This window comes from Nicotiana attenuata, unplaced genomic scaffold, assembly GCF_001879085.1.
Source record: "Nicotiana attenuata strain UT unplaced genomic scaffold, NIATTr2, whole genome shotgun sequence".
Taxonomy (NCBI): Eukaryota; Viridiplantae; Streptophyta; class Magnoliopsida; order Solanales; family Solanaceae; genus Nicotiana; species Nicotiana attenuata.
Genome location: NW_017673855.1, coordinates 66,019 through 73,314, shown reverse-complemented (window position 1 = coordinate 73,314; position 7,296 = coordinate 66,019). Strand labels below are relative to the sequence as shown.

At 36.0% G+C, this 7,296-nt stretch overlaps 1 pseudogene; it reads right to left on the bottom strand.

Annotated features, from left to right (window-relative positions):
* Positions 1–214: 214 nt before the first annotated feature.
* LOC109217458 overlaps positions 215–7,296 on the bottom strand; it is an 8,483-nt pseudogene continuing 1,401 nt past the window's right edge.

The window sequence follows — 7,296 nt, the reverse complement described above, 5'->3', positions numbered from 1 at the left end:
GAGGTTGTTTTCTGATAGACCCTCGGCTCAAGAAACAGTTAAAAAGGAAGCAACAAAAAATAGCTCCAACAAGAAATAACAAAGACACGATGAAGGAAAAAGTTTGTAAATACAATAGGGTAAAAACTAGGGAAACACATTAAACACTAGTAAAGGTAAGGATTTAAAAAGAAAAACAAAAAGGTAAAATATAAATAAAATAAATGGTACTTATTTACTCTGTTGGTAAGATAGGAGCTATCTGCCGTCCTTCCTGTGTATTTGTCGGCAAAGAGTAACATATGGGAGAATTACTTGAGAGTTCAGAGAATAATTCGTGGAATGGCAGACTCATATCTTGACAAAAGTGCATCAAATTAGCAATCAATTCTTCCTTTCTTCCAACTGCAAAAAAGAAATATGCCGGACTATGACTTTGAAATGTATGGAATGATTCAAGTCTCCAGAAAACAAAATGCTTGATCGACCGATCAGATTTGTATCTTAATGTAACCCTGAAGATAAAAGAAAGTAGACCTTCTGGCCCCTAAATCCAAATGTTTTACGTATATGTACTTTTACCAGAAACTAAAAGCTACAAGCCTACTCTTAAAACAAATCCCCATCTAACACATTACCTGGCAGGAAAATGTTAGGAAAACACATCAAAAAGTAGAAGTCTTTGACTGAGATTACCTTCAAGCCCACGGAAACTGAATTGGAGGAGAACTGTTTTCTGGACCAGTGTGGAGAAATATTGCAGGATGTCCAAGGCCCAAAGTCATACTTGCGGTAAATCCACAAACTGATAGCTAAGTCTTTACTTCCTGTTGCAAGACAAGAAGTTTGAGGTATACTAAACATGAACCAAAATGGCCTTCACTGCAGCCTAAATCTTGAAATCCTAGGAATCTCTGCTGCATGACAGATCAGGCGTAATGGCATTTTCAAGAGACAACTGCGCAGGATGGCAACAAACCTCGCCAGAAGAACGCTCTGGTCACCTTTTTCTTATATGCCAGAAGTAGACAAGAAAATTCAAAACTATGTTGAACTATTCTCCAAAACTTTATTTTGGATTACATTCCACACATTAGCAAAGAAAGATAGACCAGATGAAGCAGCCATTGTATGCCAAGATACGTCAGCTGTAATACTCTTTCAAGTGTGGCGCGATGCTGCAGCTTAAGCAGCAGACAGGGCTTTGCCTTGAAATAGCACCATACATCAAATGGTTTTCCTTCACCTGGCTAGAGAATTATTGTTAGGGACCAACGGATCAGCATAATTCCAAAAATTGAACTTGATATTGTCAAATACTATGAGAGGTATCTGAGGTATAATGAAGATTCATGAATGCCAATTGTGATAATGGGTGATAATTTTCCCAAAGGCAGTCGACATGACGTGTGAAAGTTTCATGGGCTAACTCACACAATGATATCGTGGCGGCATACTGCAGCTTAAGCAAGCATGAAACAAAGAGAGCTTTGCCTGAGAATATGCACCATACATCAAATGGTTCCCTTCACACTGGCTAGAGAATTATCGTTTACGGGACCAAACGGATCAGCATAATTCCAAAATTGACTTGATATTGTCAAAATACTCGAGAGAGGTATCTTGAGGTATATGAAGATTCCATGAATGCCCAATGTGCATAATGGTGATAATTTTCAAAGCAGCGACATGACGGTGAGATTCATGGCCTCAAACTCCCATGTATGTACAGACAGCTGATGAACATCTAGAGAGGCCAAAGCTTATAAGGCGACTCAGAAATACTACAACAACAACAACAACAAACCCAGCTTAAATCCCGTTTCAGATATGATATCCATTAATTAAATCCAATCCTTCCTATTGCCGCCAAAATAAACCCCCCCCCCTTTCCAAAAGACAGGTTATTTGATTTGTCCCTTGAGCTCTTTTCTAATTGTTTAAGAGTGAGAAAAAAAAGAAACTGAACATACATTTGGGGGAACATATACTGGTAAAGCTTCCAAATATGGAACATGTGCCAGTTCAAGTCATATGCAATGGATGCAACATTTTCTTACACCACTTACTGTTTATTAACAACTTGTACTTTAACTCCATGTCCACAAGCCTTACAGTAAAATCAAGGAGAGAATCATCAATTAAATAAAAAATATATGGAATGACTTGGCCCAAAAAAATCTCATAGCTTACGTGTATACATAATAAACAAAGTAAAACCAAGATAGAGTGTCTCCATTAACTAATGACATCTAGTGGTACAAAACGACCATTTGCTGCTAGTAAGCTGCAAAATTCTCTACCCTGATGTTTTGAGAGTAGAACATATAAATGGCAAACGAAAGAATGCTCAAATCCAGTATCTTTTTCCTTTCAATTTCTAGTTTTCTTCATTATTTTCATCCTCTGTAGAAGAAAGATTAGGTCCATATACAAGGATATATAGAAAGTAGGCCTCAAAGGTTTGTCTAGTTATTTCCAAAGCCCGCCATGGACAGCCCTTTTCTCTCCAGAAGATGAGCGTAAGTTACACAAGGAATGGTAAGACATCATAAAATTCATTAATGAAGTTTCTTTAAAAACTCAAAGTTTCACAAAGGTCGAACCTTCAAACATCTCAGACATTGCAGCAGCTCTGTCGAATAATAATGGGCACTTGCTATTTTTCCCAAAAGTGTTGTCATTGACGAATGATCTATTAAAAAGCAATAACTTTTCAAAAAGCTAGCTATCTTTCTCGCAATACACCAGTAGCCAAAAGAGATAAAAGGAGCATGTATGGTCTTAATCATTCCATTTCCTAAATAAAGCCATTACTTTACCTGGAAAATGATGTCAAAAAGATTATCAACCGGGGATGGAAATTTTTGGCAATATTGCAACAACCATTAGCCAAAGTTATGCAATTCCACTCGGATATGAAGTTCTCAAATCATTGATTATTGCATAAAATATAAAATACAATTTTTACAGGGTGTTGCTGGGTCCATGGGGCGCACCTGAATAAATCTCACCGAGTGCAATATTGCTACAGCCAACAAGCACAAGTGTCGGGTAAAGTACCACCAAGGTTGAAACAATGAGCACTTCATTAAGGTTATGTAGCTGGATTAAAACTTGGGGACTCTAAATTGTTACTCATGTCTCAACCGCTCGATTAGAGCATCAACTAAAAAGCACTTTCACCTGAGTATAGGAACGCTTCGATGATTTTCTTCAGGCCAAGTTTGGGTATCAGATTTCGTATGAATGAGATGAACAGAATGGAAGTTTCTCTTTAGCTGACAAAACAAAGATTGACATAATCAACTAAGAAACTATAACAAGAATTGCAATAAAGATAATGTCTTAGTAGAGGGTCTATAGGCTGTGAAATGATGAAATAGATTGAGTATAGGTTTGCCTCTGCAATTTGAAGAAAGACAAAAAGTAATCTGGCAGTTAAAAAGGAAATGAACTACTCTTTTTATCGACAATGAAAAACAATATTTCATCTTAAACCCAACAAAATGAATCAACAGAACATCATGCAAGCAACTACGAGAGCTGCTATGCTCAATTGCAGCAGCCAAATACGAATTCTTCTATTTTTTTTTGTTTCCACAATCAGTTTTCATGGAAAGGGAAACCCTGAATCGAGGAGTTGATCAAGCTTTTAACATCTGCTCTTATTAGGAAAGAAAGCATTTGTCATATATTCCAGATGCTTGCTGCAAAAAAGTTCACCTTCAACACATAAACAACTCAGAAAGATGTCAACATCCTGGAAATGCAGAGAATTGATAAAATTGTTTATGTTAAGGTTTAGTGTTAATTTCTCTCAAAAGAAAATGCGTAGTGTTAAGAATGGTTAGAAAGTGTCGTTCTTGAAAACCTATAAATGCAAAATGCATATGTTATCGTTTCTTGAAACCTAATAAACCACTGTATGCAAAAGTACTAAGACATCAAATACATCTTTTTTCGCTCTTTTCTCTCCAAAGCCTTAAATCAACTTACAAGCAAAAGATTTAAGGATGCAAATTGAATTCTGCTTCCCCTTTCCCACTTTAATAAGTAAATTAGTCAATTTGAGCTTGGAACATTCTAACAATCAATGGTTTATTGTTGTTACCAAATTCCGCAATATGTTCCTCTTGCCTTAGATGAATGTAGATTACCAAAATGATTGGCTTCCACTTACCACTTCTACTCTCTTCTACTTAAATAACCAATTATTGCAAAAAAAAAAAAGGGCATATGGGAAAACTCATAACACGTAGGAAAACAGCATTGGTACATGAAGTTTATCATACATCAAGTACTTATGACTACAGAAAAAAACTTTCATCGCTAAATATAAGAAATTCATGATATTGGCAGATTCGGTCTTAGAATGTAAACCACTTCAGAAGAAATGAAGGCGAACACATAACTCGTCTTATAACATACTGATACAATGAGATGCCAGAATACATCCAGTGACCAACAGATAAATAATGTTAACTGCTTTTTCCCAATCCTCACTACATTCTCAACATCTATAAAATTGAAATCTCATCAAAGTAAACTCTGCATACAACAGATGTTTCCAAAAAATATCAATAAGGACAGCTGACATTGAGGACAAAATTGGTGTTTATGGTCTCCTTTTGATGGTCTTTACAACCTCAACACTAACCCCGACTCAAATGGAAAAGAGGTGAATTAGTGCCTTTAACCTTCACTTAAAAACAACACATGCCATGTCCTTTGTGGCATAGTTACATTGCTAATATCGGTCATATACATGGTGTGCTAATAAACACTACTCTTAATTCCACAAGCAAGAAGTCACCAAACAAAATTGCAGACATAACCAAGTTCCAGAATTCCTCTCAATTGTTCTCGGATTTACAGCCTCCGATGAAGGAGCTGGTAGTGCATTACCTTCTGGGCAACTTGGGTTAAGATACGCCTTCGTCCGCTTCTCCGACCTTCAGCCGACAATGCTTCCCTCAAAGACTTCATTGCAAATGCCCCAAATAACTCTCTTTCAAAGCCTCAAAGCCAAAATCAAGCCTTTCCAAACTGCTCCATCGCATTCTTATTGTACATAAACAACCCAAGTACAAGTCAAAGCTATCACTAGAAGTATTCTTCAACCAAATTCAACAAAGTCCGTACCCTTTTCGTATTTATAGGGTTGTCTCCAAATCCAACTTCTCCAATACTCTCCCCATCGTATGTGTAAATAAACTGGCGAACCGGCCAGCATACCTATCAATGCTCCGCACACGTTCATCTGCACCATCCTACCACCCTTCTTTTCTACCAAATATATCAAGAACCTATCAACCACTTCCTTTTCTCGATTCCATCTTCACCAATTCACTACTTTATCAAACCACAAAGGACAAATCTTTCCAACTATCCTTACCACTTTCAGGTCAAACATAGATGAGTACACAAAATATCAAATGGGGAGGCAAAATTGAAGGAAATCGTTTCTTTGCGAAACTCTTTTAATCAGAACAAAACATCAACAAAACAATGTGTTTTTTTTAGCCTTTGAATAGGTAGTGATCTAAGGACAGGTCAGTAGATTAATTGAAGTAACAAAGTAGAATAACATCAGGATGTTGCTCACAAAGGTCATGCGATCTTTGAAAAATAAAACACCTAAAGAATTGCAACTCAGTGTGTGAGTTAATCAGTTCTTGAATGAGCAAACACAACATGACCTGACGAACCAAGGCTTTAGCAAGAAATGACCGAAGTTGCCAAACCACTATAGCAATCTTGAGTCTTGTTGACTGAGCGATATTATTTGATACCAATGCTTTCAATATCATCGAAGGCTGTGCTGAATCAATTGGCATTTAATGCTAAGGCCGGGGTAACTGACTTTGGACGGGTGAAGAAGCAAAGAAATGGGCGGTCGGGTAGTGGGTGGTGGTGGGTGAAATTGAGACCAAGACCAATGGGGGCGTTTGAGGGTGGGGGTGGGTTGGTATTGCTTGGATTGAAGAGGGTGAAAGACAACATGGGTATTTGTATTTATACAATGTTGTCTGCACAAAGATTGTCTGTGAATTTTTCTTGAAATATGAAAGATTTAAATCTTTAATTCTTGATATATTAAAACAGATGAGGGGAAATTTTGAGCAGATTTAGGGAGAGAGAAGGGAAGTGGCGAATTGGGTGTATGGAGAAAGGGAAAAAGCTGAAGGGCTTTATAATTGGAGGGATAAATTGGGGAAGGTGAGGAATAGACAACGGGACGGAGACTTTTTCGACGAGAAAGAAGAGACAGAGATGAAAAGTTATTATTTTTTCTTTTTCCTGGACAGATTAGAATGAATTATACCATTATTAGTAGTACTACTTATTATAATGTTTTTGGATGTCAAAGACAAAAAAAAAAAGGAATTTACAAAGAAATGCACGTGACTCTCACCCATAACAAAAAATAGCCTATATTTTTATTTATCAGGCCTGCCAATATTTCACATATTTTGAAAGCACAAAAATAAATTCAAATTTGGTTCTTCAAACCATTTGCTTTTAAAAGCTTTGGAGTTAAATCTGTGTTCTCACAACCCATTGCTCACTCTCTCTTTTTCTCAGTATCTTCTACATAATGCTTTTAGGGGTGTGTGTATTTTTTACTTCTCCCCTGTGTCACCCAATTGCAATTAAAGAAAATTGACGAGTTAGAAGTCCAACCAATTGAGGTTCATCCGAAAGCTTTTGCTTTCGAAAAATAGGATTTTTTGAGGTGTTAGTTTGTCTTGGATTTGGTGTTGTCCAAATTAATTAGAAATATTAAAAGGAGTTCAAATTTTTAAAATTTGAAGTGATTTGGAGTAGATTTAGTTATAATATTTCAGAAAGACGCAAGCATAATAAGTCGAAGTATGCTTATATATATAATTATGTATAATCTTGTATAATAGTGTATATGAGTGTACAAACACATCTTATACTATTATACCTTTTAATACCTTTTAACAAGCTTATGTAGACGAACTTTTTCCACGATTTTCAGTTGGCAATTCTTGTTTCAAAAACCAGTCCCAAATCTCCATTAAATGTACTTTCAAAATTTTATATACAACCTCCCTTCTATTTACTATTTCTTAAACAAGTCTAAATAACAACCCACTCTAAATTTCTCCACAAAATCATAATTCGGAATTTTAAATTCACATATTTAAGCTTGTTAAAAATCTAATTTTCACCACCCAAATGGATTTGGTTTGTTAACATATTTTTGAGTCACCAATTACTGATTTTAAAAATTAACTAAAAGCTTGAGCAATTTTTTTTTTAAAAATTAAATAATCATTTCGAGAA